The sequence below is a fragment of the Elgaria multicarinata genome, chromosome 4 (assembly GCF_023053635.1).
Source record: "Elgaria multicarinata webbii isolate HBS135686 ecotype San Diego chromosome 4, rElgMul1.1.pri, whole genome shotgun sequence".
Taxonomy (NCBI): Eukaryota; Metazoa; Chordata; class Lepidosauria; order Squamata; family Anguidae; genus Elgaria; species Elgaria multicarinata.
Window position 1 is genome coordinate 39,287,370 of NC_086174.1, and position 24,986 is coordinate 39,312,355.

The window sequence follows — 24,986 nt, forward strand, 5'->3', positions numbered from 1 at the left end:
CCGGCCTTCCCCAACCTGCCGCCCTGCAGAAGTGTTGGACTACGGGTCCCATCATCCCTGGCTGGCTGTGGATGCTGGGACCTGCCGTTCCAACACTTCCGCAAGGCGGCAGGTTGGGGAAGGATGTCTGAGCTACTCAGAGGGCTGCAGCTCAAAACTGGACCTGTTGATTTGCTCCCGCAATTAAAGGCGTAGCAGCTTTGCCTGGGGCGGGATGCGTGTGGAGAGGCGGGGGTGAGACAGCAACAAGAAGGTCTAACCGTGGTTAGTTTCAGCAACCCTTACAAAATCTGGACACACTGCTTAGGTGATATCAGGAAAGGCATTTGCAGAAACTTCCTGAAGCCCGACCTACGATTTTAGACCCGAAGTGCAAAGGCGCTTTCAGCCTGAGGGGTGAATTCTGTTTCCCAGAAGCTCCAGGGCGCATTCCAGTGGTGGGCGGGGATGAAGGCAAAGGGGGCGGGGCCAACAATTCCCCAAATACCAGCATATTTTCGTTTAGAACGCTTACGTGACAAAACTTCAAGAGAGCCATTTCAACCTTTTTTGAATGGGGGAAAACTGGACAAAAGCTGGGAAGTCACCAACCCAAATCAGTTGGTTGTGGCAAACTCCAGACAGTGTCAACGTTTTCTGTTCTCCTGGCTTTTTTCTTAATGCAGAAAATCTGTTGAAAAAAAGACTGAGCAACTGCACCATACCTTCTAATTGCTACTGCTAGGAGCCTTCCATCTGGAAGCACCCACTACTTAAATACAAACACAGGGTTTATTTAAGCCACAGAGGGGTGTGATATGGGTTGGTGACCCTTTTGAATATTCAAGCTGCAGTGGGTGGTTGCCATTGCTTATATTGTCATTCAAACCCAGCAGGGATGGCTTACGTGAGGGTTAAACAAATGGGCTGTTTTAAGCTTATGTGGGGGTTGTTTAACCCTCACATAAGCCACCCTTGCCTGGTTGGCACAACATGATAAACTACAGCACCTCGCCACTGTGGCTTTCGAATATTCAAAATGACCACCTGTACATGCCACGACTCACTGTGGTTTAAATAAGCCAAGTGGGCTGTAGTGATTGTGCGAACCGGCCCAAAGAGTCCCTCCCCCACACCCGACAGCATTGGTATATAGAGCCAGTAGGTTCATGGCTCACTGCTCCTGTTTACATTCTTACCAGTTTGCAGTTGATAAGATAATTTATTTAGAAAACTACAGATCGTATTATTTTGAGAAGACACTTCAGTGTGTGGTGAATGGCTTTCCCCCCCTCCTGGTTTCTATTTTGTATGAAAACGAGCTTCAGGCTTTATGGAAGTGATGTAATGCCATCTTTGCCTCCTCTGGGGCCATGTACGGCTTATTAAGACTCTGCATGATATCAGTTTTATGATTCAGGAAATAGGTTCTTCATATCTCATGCAATTAATCCTGGACCATCTGTATGGAAGCAAATAAGGGAGGAAATGAGTGAGGAGAAAGCGACAGTGCAGCTGTTTCAGTCAAAAATCTATTTACATTAGTTCATTCCCTTGTGGCTAAAAAAAAAAACAACCATCAGAAAGACTCCAGTCCCATGTACAAAATTTCCTATTGGTCCATGTAACCCAATGTGGTCAGACTGGCACAGTTCTTCTCTCCAGGGCCTCCAGGGCAGACCTCTTTTCCAGCTCTACTTTGCAAAAGGGCAGGAACCCCTTTTTATTCAAAGCACAAGTTCTACCACTGAACTCTGGTGCAGTGTGGTGGTGGTCACTAGGGTGACCCTATGAAAAGGACAGGGCTCCAGTTGTATAAAAAAAAGTTGTTTAGAAAAGGGAATTTCAGCAGGTGTCATTTGTATGCATGCAGCACTTGGTGAAATTCCCTTTTCATCACAACAGTTAAAGCTGCAGGAGCCCTGCCTTCTTTTGTATCTGGTCACTTTAGTATAGCTAGTATAGCTATACAAAAGAGGGCAGGGCTCCTGCAGCTTTTACTCTTGTGTTGAAGAGGGAATTTCACCAGGTGCTGCATGCATACAAATGAAACCTGCTGAAATTCCATTTTCTATGGTCCTTTTCATATGGTCACCCTAGTGTTGTCCACAGGAAAATGTCATCCTTCTGATTTGTGCAGCCTAATAAGAGTTAGCAGAAGTGGGCAAATAAAGCAGACAGAATTCAGGAAGTGAATTTTCAGAGATAATCACAGTGTTTGAGATAAATTGCCAAGATGAGTAAGATGAGTGTCTTGCCAAGGTGAATACCTGTGTGCTACATGATTGCTGCCTCCTAATAATGTCCTGTCAAGCAGCAGTTTAATTCTTTGGGTGAACATCCAATTTCTATTGGAAGTAACGTGTATTATTTCTCTATTGTCTTCTAATCACTTCATACTTTATATTTTCTAGCAAAATGCTCAGTTCTTTGCTGGTTTTGCCCACAGATTGGCATTTTTTATTATGGTGTGATGGCATGGGAGGCTGCAACCTTGATAAAGCTAAGCAGGTCTAGGCCTGGTCAGTTTCTGGAATGGTGACTACCTGGGAACCCCATGTACATTGATTCCTACATTGAGCAGGGGGTTGGACTCGATGGCCTTGAAGGCCCCTTCCAACTCTATGATTCTATGTCTGAAGTCCAGAAAAGGAACAGGAACAGAAGGAATAGAATCTAATCTGCTACCTGCTGGAGAAAACTAAAGAGGGTGGGTTGTGTTATGCATTTTGCAAAAGGTATCTTTATTTGCTTTACCATTTCCCAAAAGTTTCATAAACAGGTATTTCACAAACCCAGATGTAACCACTCTTAAATACTGTCTGTTTGGCTGGTGGTGTGCCAAAACCTACCTTAAAAAGTGTGTGTGTGTGTGTGAGAGAGAGAGAGAGAGAGACTTTAAAATGTTCCTATAAAAAGGATTTTGAATTAGTTGGATATGTGTTGGAGAACTGTAGGACTTTTTTTCTTTCTAAACATGCCTAGGATTGCACTCTGAGGGTGCAATGTTTTACTCAAGATCCACTGCTATGAGGCCTTAGGATTTGGTGGAAGCCCCAGGGGTTCAATGGAATGCAAAATATGCTGCCGTGATGGATATGCTGGAGGGACACCTCAGATATACAGGTGGAAAACTCTTCTGGCAAAGTTCTTTCACCAGCAAACAAATGCTGGTGAAAGACCTGAAACATGGAATTGAGAGCAGGGCAGGGCAGCACAGGAAGCAGCACACTTATGCTGTATCCTATACTCCCCCAAGCCCCCATTGATGGCTCAACTTTACACCAGATGTGGTGCATTGACTTTGATGGGGTCATTTTTAAAAATAGCTGTCTCCATGTCCACAATCACCCCCCTCACCTCATCATCACAACAGAGCATAGGATATGGTGTAACTCAGCACACCAACACAATAGAGCTTCGGCTATTGGGCGGTATAAAAATGTAATAAGTAAATAAACACCAGTATGTAACACATGGAACACATTACCAGGGAGTTGGGCCTGGGTGTGGGCTATATCCCTCTGGCACCTTGATGAGCACACTTAGAGCTCAGAAGGGAGAACTGTGGTCCTGAGAAAGAGGGATGTAAAGGAAACCACACTCAGCCAAACCGGCTGTCCACTGGATTTTTGCACAGATCTTGGAATAAAGCACACAGCTCTCAAATTGAAAGGGTTAGGCCCAATCCTTTATTGAAATTGGAAGGGTAAGAGGCAAGCAACACATCAGATTAGCTACTAAAATTGATACAGAAATAACACCCTGAACCCCAATACCAGCAAAACTAATACATTGTTACAGAATATACTTCCCCAGCCAGGTGTCCTTCAGCTCAGGCGCCAGGCCCCACATTTGGTAGACTTTTTATGGCCACTCCGCTATTCTACTCCCCCCTCCCTCCGGATGGGCCATTTTTTCCCTTCACAGATGCAAATTGCCCCAAGGCCACTTCTCTCGCCTTGACGGAGCCAGGAGATGGCCTCACGCCCATGGCCAGGTGGAGAGATAAGCGGTACTTCTGCAATTCTATAACAGACAATAGACAATGAATAAAACTTTAAAAACAGCAATTCTTTGTACACTTAACCCTTTCCTTACAAGGGAGAAAACAGCACTTTGCACAAACAGCCTGTGAGGAAGGGGTAAACTCATACTGGGAATGGCTGTTTTTAAAATGTTAAATTATTCTATTGTTATGGTTTTAGGAGCGGAACAGATAAGCGGCCAGCTGCATGTGGGCGTTCTGGTACATCCTGGAACCGCTTGGGGCAAGGCCGACTGGTCTTGAGTGGAAAAATTAACATCTCTGGGGAAGGTGTGAAAGATCTTCGCAGGGAGAGCCGAAGGGAGGGGGGAAGGAGCAAGAAAAGTATCTATAAAGGGTATTCTTTGAAAAGGGGTTTTGTTCTGAGCTGGCAGACATCATGGCTGGGTGATGTATGATATTGCAACTTAGTTTTTAGTTTGCTCGGTCTGGGTTCTATATATATCTGCATGTTTTAATAGTTTTAGAGTGCTAATCCTATGTATCCTACCCTTATCCTGAATAAATTTGGGCTTAACCCTCCAAACTGTGAGCTGTGTGCGTTTGTTCTGGGGATCTGTGCAAAATCCAGTGGAAAAGCCAGCTTTGCTGGGGCATGCTTCCTTTACACAGCCTATTTCCATCACACTCATAGGAACCTGAACTCATTGCCAACTCATCTCTTCCTACAGCTCTACTGCGTACCTTGTCTTGGAACTCCAGACACAAACTCCCATTACCCAACTCCACTCCCCAACAGTTGGGGGTGCCAGGATGGAGCACCCCACAGTAAGCAAGGGAAGGGGCAACCTATTAGCTACCGAGATATACTCGGAATTTTGTTGTTGACATATAAAGCCCTAAATAACTAGGGACCAGGATACCTAGCATACTGCCTTCCCCTAGTCGACTTCTAAGATCTTCAGAAAAGGCCTTGTTGGTCATTCCACAACCAAGAGAATGTTGCCATGTGACATCTCAGAAGTGGTCTTCTCAGAAGTGGCACCTAGCCTGCCTCCCCTGTGCGGTTTGGGAGGCAGAAATTGTGTTATCATTATACACTTCCTGGAAACATACTGGTTAACACAAGCTTTTCTTGGCTTATAATTCATCATCATCATGATGCTCCATTTTACTGACTCTTTTTATTGTTTCTTTTTATCTTTGTTGTTCTAAGTGAATTTTTTTAGTGTTCTATTTGTACTTTTAACTATGATGTTTTAAAATATTTTTGTATATAAACTTCTTAGGCATTTATTATAGTCAGGGGTTCGTAAGTACTACTCATAAGTAAATCCTGCCACAAAATAGAACTGTTGCAAACGTCTCCCACACCTCCCTCTTCCTGTGAATACTGTGACTTCTCTGAATTGAATTTTTCTAATGTTGTTCCCTCTAACAGTGAGATCATAGAATCATAGAATAGCAGAGTTGGAAGGGGCCTGCAAGGCCATCGAGTCCAACCCCCTGCTCAATGCAGGAATCCACCCTAAAGCATCCCTGACAGATGGTTGTCCAGCTGCCTCTTGAATGCCTCTAGTGTGGGAGAGCCCACAACCTCCCTAGGTAACTGATTCCACCGTCGCACTGCTCTAACAGTCAGGAAGTTTTTCCTGATGTCCAGCCGGAATCTGGCTTCCTTTAACTTGAGCCCGTTATTCTGTGTCCTGCACTCTGGGAGGATCAAGAAGAGATCCTGGCCCTCCTCTGTGTGACAACCTTTTAAGTATTTGAAGACTGCTGTCATGTTGTTAGAAATATGGCAGGTTCTTGTCCCTGACCTTAGGTACGAAAGACGAGCGTAGAAAAACACTGCAGAGGACACCACGTATCAGTATACTGAGGTGCGACTCGAACAGGGTCGGACCCTGATCGGAGCTTGCACACCACTTTTATTCACATAGGGTCAGCTGACAATGAAAAAAGGGGAGTGGAATGAAGGGGGTGGGATACACAAAGAAAAAGGGGAGTGGAATACATTTACACAACCTGTGTGAGAGGAGTGGGATACATTTCTAAACAGGATACCTTTACCTAGTCCCATCCCCCTTCCCTGCCATTCCACATCTCTCTGGAATGTGTGAGTCAGCTACTTCCTCTTGCAGGGTCTACAGAAAGCACAAAGGGCAGCTTAGAGTTCAATTAACCCCTTCATTTCTTACAATCCCCCCTTTGAGACTCACTTCCTCTTTAAAATGATGTGAAGTCTCATTTATCTGTTTTACTTTCACGAGGTATGTGATGTGTTTTTCTCTCAAGTCTCGATTTTGCTGGCTTAGGGCCATGTAAGTAACTCTCATTTGCTTTTGAGTGACTGACTCAGACACGTTACGAATCAAAGCAGTAAGGCAGGGAATACAGCATGGCAATAAAAGAAACAATAATGACACCATAAGCACTATGGGAACCAGACTGCGAAGCCATCCAATATCAGGCAACCATGACCATAGCCAAGAAAAGATAGAGTCACTTCCCTCGTTTTTCTAAGGACCTTCTTGAATCAGCGTTTCCATATGATGGATAGTGCGGTTAATATTAGGTGCATAATCAGAAATATACATACAACAATGGGACTTGATCAAAACAAACACACCTCTTTTTGCAGCTAAAATAAAATCGAGGGCTTGGCGATTTTGTAAGGCCACATTCCTAATTTCACTTTGTTCCTTGGCCAACATTTTAACACTAGAAATTGTATCATTGAACAAACTCTCTGTCCAATTGGATAATAGGTGTAAGTCTCTATAATTAAAGGCAACTCTCACCCCTGGAACTATTCCCCTAGCAACCTCCGTCCCTCAATTAAATCTTAAGGGAGAGTTAACTTCCCTTCGATTACGAAGCCTTCTTTTGACTGTGACCTATGATGAATAATTAAAGGGGACAGCATGCACTACCAATCTTTTACTCCCCCCCCTCCCGGTGGAACATGCAGACACATCCAACAATCAGATACATTTAGGGTTTTTGACAATTGCTTAATATCCTGAAAATATGCATTTTTCTCCCATAGTTGTTTTTCTTCATATTCAAGAGCATATACCTGGGAAATAATGGTAAGGAACAACACAATTTTTGCCCACACTGTCATGATTCTACAATTGCGAACTCCCCAAATATAGCTGTGAGAAGCACCAATAATATAAGAAGTATGAATGCAAATACTCTTTTGTGTATTATTGTCCATAAGCACAGATTTTAAGCTTAGCCCTCCCAAGGTGCTTTGAAGTATATGTCTTTTCTTTGCTGGCTTCTTGTGTGGGACACCTGTCGGCTTCCGGTACTGCGGCAGGGGGACCTACGTTGGTGTCCTCAGGGATGTATGGTTTTAATCTACAACAATGTGTCCATTTAGCCAATCCCAGCAATTTTACACAGGCATACGTCACCAGTCCAACCACATATGGCCCTTCCCAAGACTCCCCCAAAGTCACTTTATTCCACTTCTTCAGCCACACTCGGTCTCCTGGCTTGTATCGATGCAAGGGGGCGTCCAGGGGAAGTGTCTGGGTCGTCACTGCATATTCTCGAAGCTGTAAAAGACAGGACTGCAAGCCAGTTAAGTGTTCTCTCAACTGCTGATCTCTCACTTCCATGTAACTGATGACATGCCGGGCTTGGTGATCCGGGGAGGAAATCCAAAAAGCATTTCAAAGGGAGACACCCCCACCTCCTTTCTGGGCATGATTCGAGCTTTTGTCAGGGCTATTGGTAACGCCTCTACCCAAGACATCTGAAGTTCTATTTGTAATTTTTGCAATGTGCTCTTCAGAGTCCTATTCATTCTCTCAACCTGCCTTGAGGCCTGAGGCCTCCAGGGTGCATGCAACTTCCACTCAATTTGCAATGCTTGTGCAAAAGCCTGTGTTACTTTTGAAGTAAAATGAGACTTTAAGTCACTCTCTAAACATTCAGATACTCTATACCTGGGGACAATCTCTTGTAACAGTTTAACAACTACAATGCAAGCTGTACAGTTTCTACAGGGAAATGCTTCTACCCACCCCGTAAGCTGGCAAACAATAACCAAAAGATATTTATATCCCTTGGAGGGCGGGAGCTCAGCAAAATCAATTTGCACTCGTTGGAAAGGGTAATATGCAAGCGTCCGACCACTTGGTGGCACTTCCTTTGCAGAAGGTCCAGCCTTCTGACATACTTGACAACTCTGGGTGACCCGCTTCGCTGCCATGGTGATCCCTGGGCCAAACATTTGCCTTTTAACATATTCAGTCAGGGCTGTCATTCCCGGGTGCCCCAACTGGGCATGAATCATTACAGCAAGGGGGTGTACTAAGGCCTCTGGGATATAAATTCTTCTATCTGGGAGCCCCTTCCATCTTTCTGGGAGGTCCGTCACGGTCAGCTCTTTTTCTAGCAGCCTCTTGCGCTGCCTCATCTGCTAGCTGGTTTCCTTTTCGAAGGTATGGATCAGTGCTCTTCTCGTGTGCCCGCACATGCACTATGGAGACTTTTTCTGGAAGCTTGACAGCCAAAAGCAGTTGTTCTAGCAAACTCTGGTGTTGTGCAGGCTGTCCATTTGAAGACACAAACCCCCGAGTGGACCAAAGTCTAGCATGGGTGTGGCAAACCCCAAATGCATACAAACTGTCTGTATAAATGTTCACTTCTTGCCCCTTTCCAAGTTCAAGGGCTCTCATTAATGCCACTAACTCAGCTGCTTGAGCTGAATATTTACTGGGCAATTTTTCCAGGTACTTTCGAGCGGGTTTAATCATGATTACAGCACATCCGGTATATCTCTGTCCATCTTTAACAAAGCTGGATCCATCTACAAACATCTCAAGGTCTGGCTTCACAATTCACCTGGTCCCTTCTTCTGCCCCTCTCCTTCCTTCTAAAATGCTGCTATCATCTTCACAGTTCTCTTTTCCTTCGCCCTTTCTTCTTCTTCGTTTCTTCTCTCAAACACCCCCCTTGCTATCTCTAGTAAGGCCAGCAGGGGCAATCTCAGAGCTCCCGGAGTCTTTTGGAGCTTTCTCTGAATATCTGGGGCAGCCTGCCCGATACATTGCATAGTCATTAAACACAAATTCTCTGGTAGGCTCATATCAAGGTCCGTATATTCCTCGAACCCTGTCTTCAGCCTTTCCAAAAAGGCAGCTGGAGTCTCATTCTTCTCCTGCCTGATATCAAGGGCCTTACTGAGATTCGGGGCTTTCCTGGCTGACTTTCGCATTCCTTCTAGTAGCAGAGAAAAATATCTCTGGTGCCTTTCTCTTCCTGCATCACTATTCACGTCCCAACCAGGGTCCTGTGTAGGAAGGGCAGCTGTAATTTCATTTTCAGTGGCCCCAGGCTTCCCGGACAGAAACTGCACTCTTGCTCCTGCCAATATCGTGGACTTAATCTCCAGCAGGCAAGAATTAAGGAGCATTTGGGAGTCATGCCATGTGGGGCGGCGGGTACCAGCAAGAGATTCAAACAGCAAAATCCAGGGTGCTGGATTTTGGCTAAAGGGCGGGTTCTGATGTTTCCAATTATACAAGTCACTGGTGGTGAAGGGGACATACATAAAGATTGCTGTGCCATCTTCTCTAGGGGGCAATTGACGAAGAGGAAGCATCTGTTTCTTTTTCCTGCCTTTCTTTCTCTTTGTTCCACTAGCGGGAGGTTGATCTGGAGACGGGACGGTGCTGGATGTGCCGGATGCACCCATTTCAGACTCAGTCTCCAATTCAGATTCACTCTCCTGACGCGGTTGCTGTGGGGCCGTGGGCATGGTATATGGAGGAGGCACAAGATCATCATCTTCCCCTTGCTGAAACACGAATGTTTCAATGATTCTTCTTGAGGTTTTATTCTACAGATCACCATGACAGGGTTGCAGGCAAACACCCATTTGGGTGGTGGCTTAGAGGTAACCACAGTCTGCCAAGGAATCGATATAGGGAAATTGGTCTAGTCTCCCTGCGTCTGTCACTATAACATGAACAGCGCTAACAAGTGCCGGGGAGAAAGAACCCCCTTTTGGCCAAGAAGGACAGAGAACAGGCCATTCTTTTTCACATAAGTGCTGCAACCTATCCCTCTTCATCTTAACACCATAATCACCACAAAATGCCTTAAAATTCTTCAAACAACATCCTAGAGGCGTTTCTCCTTTTGAACGGGACTGTGTACCACCCATCGTGACGGGGTCCTAGGGTCTGCTCTCAAACACTCTTGCCAATCGCTTTGCTCCTCGCCGGCCCTGATCCGCCTTTCAGCTTGCAATCAGAGAACCGCGGCTAAGAGCTCCACACTCACTCGGACCGTCGGACCCTGCTCGGAAGGTCTCCTTAGTGTCCTTCAATCAACTCCACACAAGCAGACCCTGCCCTCCCTCTATGTGTCTGGCGTTTCACAGATCACACTCACCGGGTCTCGGTGCACTCCTTCCGTTCCCTCAGCCGACCCTTTAGGCGCATCTGCAGTGGCTCGAGCCTAGCCCGTCTCCGACCAGCGGGTTCTACGGAGCTCCAAAGCGCGGTCCCACATTGGAGAGACAGCTGAACTCAGCCGGTCGCGACTTCTCTTCCACCGTGCCTTCGCAGCTTTGGACTACCGCAGCCCACTCAGGGACGGATCCGAGTCACGGCACCAGAAATTGTTAGAAATATGGCAGGTTCTTGTCCCTGACCTTAGGTACGAAAGACGAGCGTAGAAAAACACTGCAGAGGACACCACGTATCAGTTTACTGAGGTGCGACTCGAACAGGGTCGGACCCTGATCGGAGCTTGCACACCACTTTTATTCACATAGGGTCAGCTGACAATGAAAAAAGGGGAGTGGAATGAAAGGGGTGGGATACACAAAGAAAAAGGGGAGTGGAATACATTTACACAACCTGTGTGAGAGGAGTGGGATACATTTCTAAACAGGATACCTTTACCTAGTCCCATCCCCCTTCCCTGCCATTCCACATCTCTCTGGAATGTGTGAGTCAGCTACTTCCTCTTGCAGGGTCTACAGAAAGCACAAAGGGCAGCTTAGAGTTCAATTAACCCCTTCATTTCTTACAATGTCTCCCCTCAATCTTCTCTTCTCCAGGCTAAACATGCCCAGTTCTTTCAGTCTCTCTTCATAGGGCTTTGTTTCTAGACCCCTGATCATCCTGGTTGCCCTCCTCTGAACATGCTCCAGCTTGTCTGCATCCTTCTTGAATTGTGGAGCCCAGAACTGGATGCAATACTCTAGATGAGGCCAAACCAGGGCCAAATAGAGAGGAACCAGTACCTCACGTTGTTATACTTCTATTAATGCAGCCCAAAATAGCATTTGCCTTTCTTGCAGCCATATCGCACTGTTGGCTCATATTCAGCTTGCGATCTACAACAATTCCAAGATCTTTCTTGTTTGTAGTATTGCTGAGCCAAGTGTCCCCCATCTTGTATCTGTGCATTTGGTTTCTATTCCCTAAATGTAGAACTTGGCATTTATCCCTATTAAATTTCATTCTGTTGTTTCATTCATTCTGATGTGTCTCTGACATAAAGGGGAGGCCCTCTCCTCCCACTTACACACAGGTAAGTTCTCTGTTGGCATAGGCCAATCTCTGCTCCAATCGATGGCCAAACACTTATGAGCATGTGTGTGTTGCAGGAACACAGACTGGATGCAGAGAACAGAGCTAGCCATCACTACAAGCACACAATTGCACGACAACTCACATGAGCAAAATAACAGGGCTGGATTGGTCCCATGGGTTGACAGAGTGAGGAAGAGGGTCAAAACGGCTGGTTGGCCTATGCAGAGCCAGGCTATTGGTCCAGGCAGCCCCTCCCCACTTTTTCTACTGTGGGGTTGTTCTCTGGATGCAAACCTGGGAGTTCCACATCATGTGCAACTCTGAGCTGCTTCATTTGGCTCAGGCTCCTCCTCCAGTCCTTGTGCTCCTGGTATCTGTGACTGGGTGATCATGAGGCCGGGAGAATAGGGAAGGGACACATGCCTTATGGTGTATCTAATGCCTGTCTGTATTGCTCTGGCTGAGTCGTTTAGGAAACTGCTCCGTAGAGCTTAAACTGTGAGTTCAAGTCCGTGGAGCTTCCTCTTTTCTTTCCCCCCATTTTTATCATGGATACAACTCCGCACCGCCCCCAGGCATGCAAAAGATGAGCAGGAGCATTTCCCCCCTTTCACCAAGTGCAGGGAAAGGGGCCCTCGGCCTAATTTCCAAAGTTCTCTGCAAATCATCACTGCAGACTTCTGGCAAGCGTGATCTTTCCCTTCTCTGGCAACCCACAGGGCAGGAAGGAAAAGAGAGAGAGAGGAAAGGGAGTGGCAGAAAGACAGAGGGGGGGGGGTTCAGATGATCACAGTGTGTGTGTGTGTGTGGGTAGAAGCTATTGTGGCTTTCCCCCCACACGCAGTGTAGCAGGGGAGGGGGCTTCATATTATCCACCCTTCAACCTCTACTGCATGTCGTGGGTTGTAGGGCGGGTATGATGCCCACTCCCCCACATACACACCATGTGCTGGGTTCAGACGACATGCCAACCTGCACGGCAGTGCTGGGGAAATTGCAAGTGGCTTTGGCTCTAACAGCAACAATGGCTTCCTCCTCTGCTGCAATCATCTGAAACCAGTCAGAGTAAAGGGGGTGGCAGAAAGAGAGACAGAAAGGGGTGATCCACACACTTTTGGTTCTGGCCTTGCCCACTGCTGGCTAACAGCAGTACACCCCATATACACTAACAGCACTACACCCCATAGAGCTTCTGATCGGGAAACTGAAGATGGGATGCGTGGGCCACATTCCCTTGCCAGTGATCTGTAAAGGGTAGCCCACCCACAATGTGCAGCCCTTGATAGGTTACTGGCAAGGGAATGCTAGTAATGAACATTAAAACGTTGCCCACCCCATCCCTGGTATTCCCATCTCCAGCTTCCTGACCCAGAGTTCTATGACGTCTGCTGTTCTTAGTGTCTGTCTTAGCTGCCCATGTTGCATGTCCTGGCCCTACCCTTTGGTAAAAGAGCCTTTTTCTTCCCTGGCTAAGTCTTGAACCCTTGTCTCCGTGAGGACTGTGTGGACTGTTAGAGCAGTACGACAATGGAACCAGTTATCTAGGGAGGTTGTGGGCTCTCCCACACTAGAGGCATTCAAGAAGCAGCTGGACAACCATCTGTCAAGTATGCTGTAGGGTGGATTCCTGCATTGATCAGGGGGTTGGATTTGATGGCCTTTTAGGCCCCTTCCAATTCTACTATTCTATGATTCTATGAATCTCTGGAAACTTCGTGGATGGTATGTTGTGCTCCAAAACAGTGCTTCTGAGTAGCATAAGAGGATTCAAACCCATGGCTGTCGGGTTGCCTGATGACTGGCACTAGCAAGATCATCGCTGACTGTGCCACTGGGGCTGGTGGATTGGGGGGGCACTGGGGTGTTGTTATATTTATTGTATACAGGCGTGTATGCTGGGAGCATCTTTTTTATGGGTCAGCATCTTTTGTGGGCAGAGTTGCCAGCACGGTCCCTGATCGGTGGACACCATTACTGTTGCACTCATGTCCTGCTTGTGGGTTCCTGGTCAACAGCTGGTTGGCCACTGTGTGAACAGAAAGTTGGAGTAGATGAAGGTCTGATCCAGCAGGGCTCTTCTTATGTTCCAAGGACTCTGGGGCATGGCTGCAATTTTTATGCTGTTTTAGATTTTTTTTTGGTTGTATGCTTCTTCCCTGCATCGTATATGGTAGATCATGGGTGACATCACAGATTAAATGCATACTAGCTGCAGCCTTTAGATTTATGATGTATTTCTGGTGTCATCCTGAGTGCTGAGCAAAAGAAAAACCATTAAAAAAATAAAATAAAAAGTGTTGCAAGATAATGAAGTGTTGCAAGATTGCAATTTTAGTTCAGAGTAACTGATCATCTGTCAAAGTTAAAAGTGCATGTTACCATGGTCAGAATTCTACAGCTTTTGTAAAAACCACCGCCACAACCCTTCAGTGGTATAAGGGAGTCAAATATAAAATCCACAGCTGGGAAATACCTTTAGAAGGACCAACCAAAATGTCACAAAATATTGTGCAAGCTTTAGCGTTCTCCAGAACTCTTCATGATGCTGGATGGTGGGAAAACCAGAGGGTTGGGGTGGGGAGTGGAAAAACAAGGAAATACAAAAATCAGACAAGATGTTGTAGCTATAAGGTTAATTTTGAACTATTTACTGTTTTTTATATAATAATAATCCCAAAGTCCAAAAACAATTACCATGAGCAATTTTACTTATTGCACAAGAAGAGCTTTCAGATTTGCTGCTTACATGCAACTCAAATTGTTCGCTCTGGACCTTATCCCAAATTCTAAATGCAGAGGGCTGGCAGTGATTGGGGTAACCAGACTGGGTAAGCCTGGTTTACAACATCAACTAAGTATTGATGAGGGGTGTTTTCCTCCACAACTACAAAAGGCCTGTATATCTCTGCAGTTAAAAAAAATATCTCAGTGATTCTGCTAAAGTTCTGGAAAGCTGGTATTGGAAGGTGTATGTAGATATGGCAGAATTTACAATCCCATTAATTTATTCCATTGATAAGTCACCCTTTAGTCAAAGTTCTCAGGCCAATAAAAGCAAATAATACAATAATAATACAATATGCATGTCTAATCAGCCCCACTGAATTCAGTGGGAGTTACTCCCGAGTAAATGTATGTAGCACTGGAGCCTAGATGCAGTTCAATTTTACTCAAACTATTGAAAATATGAGAGTATGAGTAGCGCTGCCTTTCTAATACGTTGAAAAAAATAACTGACTAGGTTTTGGAAAGAGACTGCCCTCTTGTGGCAAAAGTATTTTTCCACAAGTGAATTATTTTAACTCCATCCCCACCCCCCGTTTAATTAATAAAAGAAATATTTATTGACAAAAAACCCTCAAATAATGGGTTTAAATGGGAGATGGACTTTGCCCATTCTGGCTGGGTTTGGGTCCCACCATAAACTGGAATCTCTCTAAATGGTAAGTAAACAGAATAGCATCACTTCAACAAACTTGTATGGTTGTTAGTAGAAAAGCCTAGACTCCACAGAATAACTCATTGCTAGTGTATAATGCATATAAGAAGAAAGCACAAGACAACCTCATAGTCTTTAGCATTTAGAGTTGAGGAGACAGACTATATTTGTTACTTTGAAAAGCAGTTTCAAGAGGGTGTATATCAAACAATTTGCTTTAGATGGAAGCAAGGGGGTTATGATAGTCAGAAGATATATTCAGAGCCTGTTCATACATCATGCTAAAAAATGCAATCCACAGTGCCTTTGTGTGTTGTATAGTAGATGTTTCCCCCTACACACAGATACACAATGGTTCAAGTACCACTCTGTATGCACCTTCTGTGTAATGGGCTGTTGGGGTGGGTGGCATGTTGACTGATGGGCACCCCATACTTTGTGCTGGCCACATGACCAAAAACATCGGCCGACCATAGAGTTGGCCGGCAAGAGCAACCGCCACTTTTAGCAACAGTCTTGCCAGCATAGACTTTTTCTATGATCAGGATGGCTGCATGGTGGATGAGCAGCCACAGGAGCCCGTTTCTGCCACATTGTCTGCCAGAATGTATGGGTAACACATGGAGGAGGAACAGGTAGCCCCCAAGGCAGTAGTGGATACAGGCACTGTGTGGCACCACATGTGGTGGTCTCCTTGTAGTGGTTTGCTCCCTGCAGCATCGTTCCCATACCCACCACCATCCGTGTGCCTGTGAACAGACCCATTAATTGTTCTTAGGTTGTTCAGGGTGGTTAACAAGCCACCTTGTGGAAAATGTCCTGGGATAAGACAACTTGTGGATAACCCACACTTCAACAAACAACCCATGGTTCAACAACAACCCACTGAGTGTGCGATAGAGTGTTGTGTGAACAGCCCCAATGTCTGTACTTAACTGGAAGAAGACTGAATTTTGGAACTCCATGCTACCAGGAAATAGTTGTAGCAGGGAATTTAGCAATTCTCAAAGAGGGATTGACTCCTCCAGTGTCACTAATCCACTTCAACAGGATAGACCAGTCTTCCCGTGGCCTGGTGCCCTCCAGATATTTTGGACTAGAACGTCCAGCATTCCTAACAATTGTTGTTGCTGGCTGGGGCTGATGGGAGTTGGGGCCCTCCAGATGTTTTGGGGTACACGGCACCTACCCCGGCCTGATACCAATATCCCACTCAAATACACAAGACGGTATAAAAATGGCCAACCCCCACAGCAGCGTCCCCAGAAGCAGTGGAGGCTGATGGCTCCAATGTCAGTGAAGCGGAGAACCCACTGCAGGTTTCAGTCAGAACCAAAACCCTGGAGTAGATTCAACACCCACTGATATAGGAACCAACAGCTGCTACTGCCTGGAAGTATTGCTATAGTCCACAGAGCAGCGCCTGTGCTGGCAACAGCACCTGTGTGTCATGCAGGCACAGAGCCAGCCCAAAATCAATTCAGCCACACTGCGCAGATGACACTAGAGCACCCATCCCCACTCCACCAGCCCCAGTGGCAGACCTAGCAATACCTCTGGCACTCTCAGTCCACAGCATTCCTACAGCCAGGGGACTGAAGCCTCATATGCCATTACTCTACCACACACATTGGGGATAAGGGGAAAACATCCAGCACAGCACTCCAGGCTCGCTGGACAGGGGACCTGCAGAGAGCAAGCACAGTCCTGTTGGGACAAGGGTTTAAGAGCCACCCAGGGAGGTCCAAACCTCCTTTGACCACCAGCCAAGGGAAGGCGTGGGACATGCAGCAAAGGCAACGGCGACGGCACCCACCTCACACAGAAGGCCTTGCGTAGCACACCCTTCTCAAGCCAAGCACCACCTCTTGAAAAGCCTGAGGAAAAGGTAAAAACAACACAACCTTTCCTCTATATGTGAGGGAACAAGGTAAAGGGTTTTGGGAAATAGGTTCTATGGGGGGTGTTCAACCGGTTCTGGATGGGGTTGCACTCCCCCTGAAGGAGCAGGTTCGTAGCTTGGGGGTTCTCCTAGAACCATCTTTGTCACTTGAGGCTCAGGTGGCCTCGGTGGCACGGAGTGCTTTCTACCAACTTCGGTTGGTGGCCCAGCTACGCCCCTATCTGGACAGGGATAACCTAGCTTCAGTTGTCCATACTCTGGTAACTTCCAAATTAGATTACTGCAATGCCCTCTACATGGGGCTGCCTTTGAAGACGGTCCGGAAGCTGCAGCTTGTGCAAAATGCGGCGGCCAGATTGATAGCTGGAACAGGGAGGTTTGAGCATGTAACACCGATTCTGGCCCGCATGCATTGGCTGCCTATATGTTTCCGAGCCCAATTCAAGGTGCTGGTCTTAACCTATAAAGCCCTACATGGCTTGGGACCACAATACCTGATGGAACGCCTCTCCCGACATGAACCTACCCGTACACTGCGCTCAACATCTAAGGTCCTCCTCCGAGTGCCTACTCCAAGGGAAGCTCGGAGGATGGCAACAAGGGAGAGGGCCTTTTCAGTGGTGGCCCCCCGACTGTGGAATGATCTCCCCGATGAGGCTCGCCTGGCGCCAACATTGTTATCTTTTCGGCGCCAGGTCAAGACTTTTCTCTTCTCCCAGGCATTTTTAACAGCATTTTAACAGCATTTAACAACGTTAAGTTTGTTTTTAATGGACCCCACAATTGTTGTTTTTAAATGGATACTGTTGTTTTTATACTGTTTTTATGTGTGTGTGTGTGTGTGTGTGTGTGTGTGGTTTTAAATTGTATACTTTTAATGTTTACTATTTTTAAATGTTGTAAACCGCCCAGAGAGCTTCGGCTGTGGGGCGGTATATAAAATGTAAATGTAATTAATTAATTAATTAATTATTACTGAGGTACTGAATTGCAGGTGTATTGGTAGATGCTTTTACACTGTGTAATATAGCAGGTAATAAATCTGAGCTGACATGTGGTTTGTGTGGTAACAGATCACAAAGTAAAGTTTATTGAAATTTAACAAATCTTTGGTATTTCAATTTAGATCAAACCTGCTTATTTTTATATTTAAAACAACAATCTCAAGTCCCTTAAAATCCTATCTCTTCTTACTCCTCACACTCTCATGAAGCACAAGGCAGACTAAAACTCCCAGACTAAAACCAAACTAAACTCACAATCCCCTCAACCAACCTATTTATACTCCTTCCTCCCCCTCTCTCACAGCATCACTAGCCACACCCACTCAATCAAACATTCCACACTCACTAGACATACAAAGCCAGACATACCTAAGGGACAGAAAAGAAAGGTGGGTATCGCCACAGCAACCATGAGCACTCAGCCACAGTGGCTCAGTCTATATGGCAAGGGTAGGCAACTTGGTGCTCTCTGAAATTTTTGGACTACAACTCCTAGAATTCCTGACCATTGGTCCTGCTGGCTGGGCCTTGTGGGAGTTGTAATCCTTAACCTCTGGACTGCAGCAGGGTGCCTGCTCCTTTTGTAGGAGAGGGGGCTTGTGAGAGTTTGAGCCCCATCGCAGAGAAGGAGCAAAGATAGACCACTCCCATTTTTGCCTGCCATGGGGGTGGGGATAATGGGAGGTGGAGTCCAACCTGACTGAAGGGTGCACTAGACATTTATTTATTTAAAACATTTATATCCTGCCCTATATCATTAAGATCTCAGAGCAGTGTACAGAAAAAAGCATACAGTATAAAACAATAAATATGCACAGTTAAAAACAAATTAAACCATGAACCAAGTTAAAACAATATATAATTTAAAAGCAGTAAAAGCAGTTAAAACAACAATGTGCCATCTTAGTGAATTTAAACAAGGACAGCCGGTTAGGCTAGAATCTGTATGTGTGTCCGCTAGAAGGCCAAAACAAATGATCCACAAGCCCTCTTCCAGCCTGATGCAGAAGGCACAGAGGCACTTTCGGGGGTGGGGGGGATGGTGTCAACCCTGGGTTGAAGTAAGGCACACCTGCACACAACAGCTTTACCCCCAAGCTACACACTAGTGGAAAGATCAGGGGAAAACTGAGGCATGGCAGAATCCTGCATGGCTTTCAGTAATAAAGGCACTGAGACGCATCAGCACAGTCAGGATGATAATAAATAATAATAATAATAATGTTGAGAGTTGGATGGACAAGTTGAGAGTCCATCCACAAGAGTTTAGGGGGAAAGTCTCAGGGATTGGAGCACCTGGGTCCCCAAGTGTTCTTGATGGTTCCAGCTGGGCTGTGTTGCTGGCAAGGAGCATTGCCAAATGAGTCCAGTATGGCGGCCCTGAGCTTCTCTGGCAGACCCCGCTGGAACAAGGGGTGGCAGGGCCAGGTTTTCTGAGGGAGGAGAGCTTCCATCAGGGGCCCCAACCCGAGACATCCCTGCAGCCGAAGATGGTGAAGATGCAGCAGCAGCAGCCCTCCTCCATGCCTCTACCCCGCGAGCCCTGGTCCTTCTATTCTGGAACTAGATCTATTAGGAAAGAGAAGCGTGTTGTGAGCAAAGGCAATTAAGTTGCCTCCAGTACTCCCGAGAAAGGCTCCCTGCCTGACTCCTCAGGGGTGCCTCTGCATGAGCTCTCTTTAGAAACCAAACACCCTGCCCTTTGCGTTTGTCCCTTTTCATTCCTCTGCTTTGGGCCAGCCCCAGAGCGCTCCCTCGCTGGACGAGCTCAGCAGTAGAAGGCTTGTATGGCTAAACTGGTTAATGTTTCCAAAGAGGCATCCAACACAAGGCAGGAGAATTCATCAGAGGAACAGCCTGAGCAGATAAAAACCCAAGGATCAAAAGGTTGCCTGGACGGCACCCTGGAGCAGGCAACCCTCAGTGTACCCGACTCACCTGGACTCGATCGTCGGGCAGTTGCAGACGCGCCGCCAAGTCCTGCAGGTGCGGGAAGTCGGGATAGGCGCTGGCTTGGAAAGCGTCCTCGAGCGCCGCCACTTGAGCAGCACTCACCTTGAAAAACAAACGGGACAGCAGAGGTGCTGGGAGGCAGAATTGCACATGATGCAGCCTGAAGGGAAGCCTCTCTCTTCCCCCCCCCCTCAATTATTTTATCTGGTGAAAAAGATCCCTGGCACAGAGCGGGTCTCCAAAAGTTATCTACCCTTTTCGAGTTGGGGGCAGGGAGGCGCAGGGAAATTGACAGTTCTTGTATTTTAATCACTAGTTTGTCTAAGAAACAGGGATCGGTGGTGGTGGGAGTTTGAGATGCAGGACAGAAGCGGACCGGATCCTGTTCCTTTTGTGCATGGAAGCTTCTCTGTCAACAAGGAGTGGAGACCCAGGAAAGAGCCCAGCAGAGCCTTTCAAACACAGGCAAAGAAAGGCCGAGAGACTGTTTTCACTCCTTGCTGCTCAGCTCGGGTTGCTGACTGGCACGAGCCTCAGGGCGCTGGCCACGGTGCTGGAAGCAGCGCCAGATCCTGCCTGGACTTCGCGGGGGAGGGGAAGGGGGACCGGGCCGCTAGGATGGAGAGACGTGGCCGGGGCAGGATCGGGCGCAGGACTGTGTATCTCCAGCCCCGCCCTGCCCCCTTCCATCGGGGCTTGGCGGGGCTTCTTTTGTGGAGGCCCTCGAGGGAGCCCCGGGCCCAGCACACGTCCCTCTGAGCTGGGAGCCAGCCCGCCTAAAGGCCCCTCCGAGGGGAAAGGCGCCCATGGGGCGACCCTCCAACTGCCTGCTCCCCCGAAAGGGTGCGATCCTAGGCACTCTGACCTGGGAGGAGGAAGCCCCTGCCGAACACGGGGCCATCGACCCCAGAGTAGATTCACCTGGGCTCAGGGCCGGCGCTACCATTAGGCCAACTAGGCAGCCACCTAGGGCGCAGGCCTCAGAGGGGCGTAGTACTGACCTTTAAGGGTCACAGTTTTATACAAATTAGCTGTCTTAACGAAAAACACAATAAAAGGAAAATAGAATAGTTCAGAAACTCTTCTTGGACAGCTGAATCGAAGTTGGCAATTTGGGGTGCGGGGTTTGCAAGTAGCTCGCCTTGCCTAGGGCGCAAAATAGTCTGGCACCGACCCTGCCTGGGCTGCAAGAGGCGCCCAAGAGCCAAAGGAGGAGAGGCCAACCCACGCCCACCTTCCGCGGCACAGCCAGGTGCAGTGGCCAGACCCGCTTCCCCGCTGGCCCCAGCGCCTTTCTAAGAAGGGCCCCTCCAGCGCCCAAGGGAAGGGGAAGCGACTCCTCGCCTCCGGTGATCCTCCCCCCTCTCCCACCCCTCCCCAACTCACCTGGACTCCATCGTCCGGCACCTGCAGACCTGCCCCCAAATGTTGGCTCCAGCTGGGCCATGGCGCCGGCAAAGGGCATTGCCAGAAGTGTCCCGGATGGCGGCCCCGAGCTTCTGCCGCAGACCCCGCTGGAAGGAGGGGCGGCATGGCCTGGTTTTCTGAGGGCGGGGCGTTTTCGTCCTGGGCCCCGCCCCGAAACGTCCCGGCCGCCGAAGAGGCAGCAGCCGCGCTCGCCCGCGCCTTGGCCCGGCGCGCCTTGGCCCTTCTGTTCTGGAACCAGACCTATCCGGGAAGGGAAGCGTGGCGGTGTGAGCGAAGAGGCGCCAGCCCCGGACCTACCCAGGGAGGCTCCAGCCCGCCCCACGACCTCATCCTGCCCTTTGCATCGGTCCCTTTCCGCTCCCCAGGGCGTTCCCTCGCTGGGCAAGGGAGAGGCGTCCCGCGGAAGGCGGCAGAATTCCCCGGAGGAACCGCCTAAGCGGATAAAAAAAAAAAACACCCGGGGGTCTAAAGGCAGCATGTTAAAGGAACCGGGGAGGCGCCCTGAAGGAGGTAACGGGGGGGGGGGACGGGGCCCTCTCGACAGACTAACCGGACAGCCCAGGTGCTGGGAGGCAGAACTGCACCTCAGGCCTCCTGCAAGGAAGCGCCGCCGGCTTTAACTGCCCGGAAAGACTCCGATCCTAGGCACGCTGACCTGGGAGGAAGCCCCGCCGAGCACAGGGCCATCGACTCCCGAGTAGACCCGCCTGGGCTGCAAGAGGCGCCGCGGAGCCAAAGGAGGAGAAGCGAACCCGCGCCCGCCTCCCGCGGCACAGCCAGCCGGACAGACCCGCGTCCCCACGGGCCCCGGGCGAGCACCTTTCCGCGGAGAGCCCCGCCTGGCCTCCAGCGCCCGAGGGAAGGGGAAGCGGCTCCCGCCCTCCCCGACTCACCTGGAGTCGATCGTCGGGCAGTTGCAGACGCGCCGCCAAGTCCTGCAGGTGCGGGAAGTCGGGATAGGCGCTGGCTTGGAAAGCGTCCTCGAGCGCCGCCACTTGAGCAGCGCTGTACACCGTCCTCCGTCTCCTGCGGCTGCCCGCGCTCCCGGGGGGAGGGGGAGGGGGAGGGGCGGCCTGCCCGGGCACTGCGGGAGGGGAAAGGAGCGTGGTCAGACGGAGCCCCCCTACCACGAGGCTTTGCGCACAGCGGACGCCTCGAGGACTAGAAACTTACCGGAGGCGGGGACGCGTCCCGGAGCGCTTTCAGCGCCTGAAGAGATGATCGCCGCTACCCAGTCGCTGATGTCGTCTTCGAACACGGGGAAAACGGGATTCGCCATCGGAGCTGCTCTGGTGGGAGACCCTGTCCCGTGGCGGAGAAAGCTGACCCGTGACCTTCGTTTCCTTTTATAGCCTGGTTGGGCTGGGGGGGTCGGTGGGTGGGGCGTCGTTCATTGACCCCTTGGCTGGAGGGGGCGGGGCTGAAGCGTCACCTTAGAGACAACATCTTCATTCCTAGCTATCCCCAGATACGTGTAAATAAATGTGATTTTTGGGGGGGAGGGGTTCTTGTTTTTATGAAAACGAAAAATGAACTTTTCTTTGTTTGAGCGGGGGGAGCTGCAAAACGAACCGCCATCAGACCCGTGGCTGGCCTAAAAGTTGTGGGGGGTTGGGGGGCAGATAGCATTTGGTTTGCCGGCCTTTTAAAAGCAAAATGGAGACGGGGAGGAGTTCTCTGTTTGCGAAGAAGAGAAAATTTGGGAGTAGCAGAGACATAGAGCGAGCCCCAAGATCGCCCATGGAGATTCGTGACCCAGCGGGGATTTGAACTCTCATCTCTCTAGTTCTACTCCAGAAACATCCGGCTTAGTGCCGCATCATCAGCCCCCCTTCCTTATTATTTATTTAATTTAATTTATTACATTTTTATACCGCCCAATAGCCGAAGCTACCTGAGCGGTACACAACAATTTAAACCATGAAGAGCATAGCCATAGGGCGACTGCTCTCCCCCCCCGCCCCCATTCCCTCGGGGCAACGGAAGAATGCCGCCACCACCACCACCCGGCAAAACAAGGAGCTCCAGGAGGGGCGCGAAACTTGAGCAGACAACGACCTACACGGCATCCAATAAAGATCCAACGCAATGGGATTCGCAGAAACATTCCTCCAAGAGGGGAAATCAATGGAGAGTCAATCAGAAGAATATTCCACTGATTCAATTCGTTTGGGACCGTTTGGGGAAAGAAATGGCACATATATTTATATGTAGTTCTACATGTCATTGTATATACTGTTGTTCTTGGGCAGGAAATTAGTCCCACTGGCAGACGTGGGAGAGCGTGGAGGAGAGGTTCGTCCCAGGAGGCCTGGGTTCAAGTCCTGCTCCCTCACGCACCAAGTTCCCTTGGCAAAAGCTGGCCAGCCATCATCTTCCATCCAACCCACCTCAAAAGTGGGGCCTTCCTGTTCCTCGGGAAGGCCCCAATTCATGCCCGTTTCCAGCCAGCTTGCTTTATGGTTGTTTTATTGATGTGTTGCTTGTTTTATTAAATATGCAGTTGTCCTTTCCGATTTAAAATTGCATTGTTAAACACCCTGGAATAAATATTAATTCAAGGCAGTAAATAAAGGTCTTAAATAAATTCATTTCATTTTAAAATAATAATTAAGGGGGGTGTATTGCATCCTGTGTTTTCTGAGGGGAAGGTTAGGAATAAAAATATCACCAATGAATCAAAATAAGATATAAGATATATTCCCAGAGAGGTCCGCCTGGCGCCTACACTGTACTGCTTTCGTCGCCAGCTGAAGACCTTTTTATTCTCTCGGTATTTTAACACTTAATTTTAACACTTAATTTTAACTTAAATTTAAATTTTACTGTTCTAACTCTGTATTTTAATCTTATATCAATTTTGTTGCATGGTTTTATCCTGGTTGTGCTTTTTATACTGTATTTTGTGATTGTGCTTTTAACATGTTGGTTGTTTTATTATGATTTTAACTTTTGTGAACCGCCCAGAGAGCTTCGGCTATTGGGCGGTATAAAAATGTAATAAATAAATAAATATATCAGAAGCCCAGCACGTGATGCATAGTAAGATATATATGTTTTCCAATTACAATATAGTGTGCTAAGCTTGTCCGATCATTCCTCAAACATCGTCTATCTCTTTCATCTTGTAAATTACGTACCTCCCCTGGCTTTATTTATTATGTATTTGTAACATTTATATCCTGCTTTTCCTCCCAGGGTAGAGGGGGGTACCTCCAGAAAACTTCTTCAGACAACACTAGGCAGCATTGGAAGTGCATCACTTCATGGAAGAAGGCAAAATCAGCTTTGCAGAAAGCAAGCAAGCAAGCAAGCAAGCAAGCAAGCAGGCATATCTGGATATGGCAACCAAAGACCTTTACGAACTATGCTCAGGCGAACCATGGGCGCAAAACGTAGGGTTTTGTGTTGCCAACCCCCGCCGCCCTCGCGATCCTCCCTTGGGGCCCCACTTTTCTCAGCCAGCAGGAATCCGAGCCACCTTTCCTTCGGAGTAAGCCTTGCTGAAATCCGGGAGAGCCTCTTCCGGGGTGAGATGGAGGAGGAATTAGAAAACAGTGACTTTTTTCGTTCTGTAGATTTGCTGTGCGACGAAGGGCCTTAATTGTTATGTAGAGAGAAAGGCGGCATCCTGCCCGAAGGGCTGTCGCTAAGCTTTCCAAAGAATGTATATTGCATATCACATGTATTGTCTACTTAGAAGTAAGGCCTGTTGAGTTTC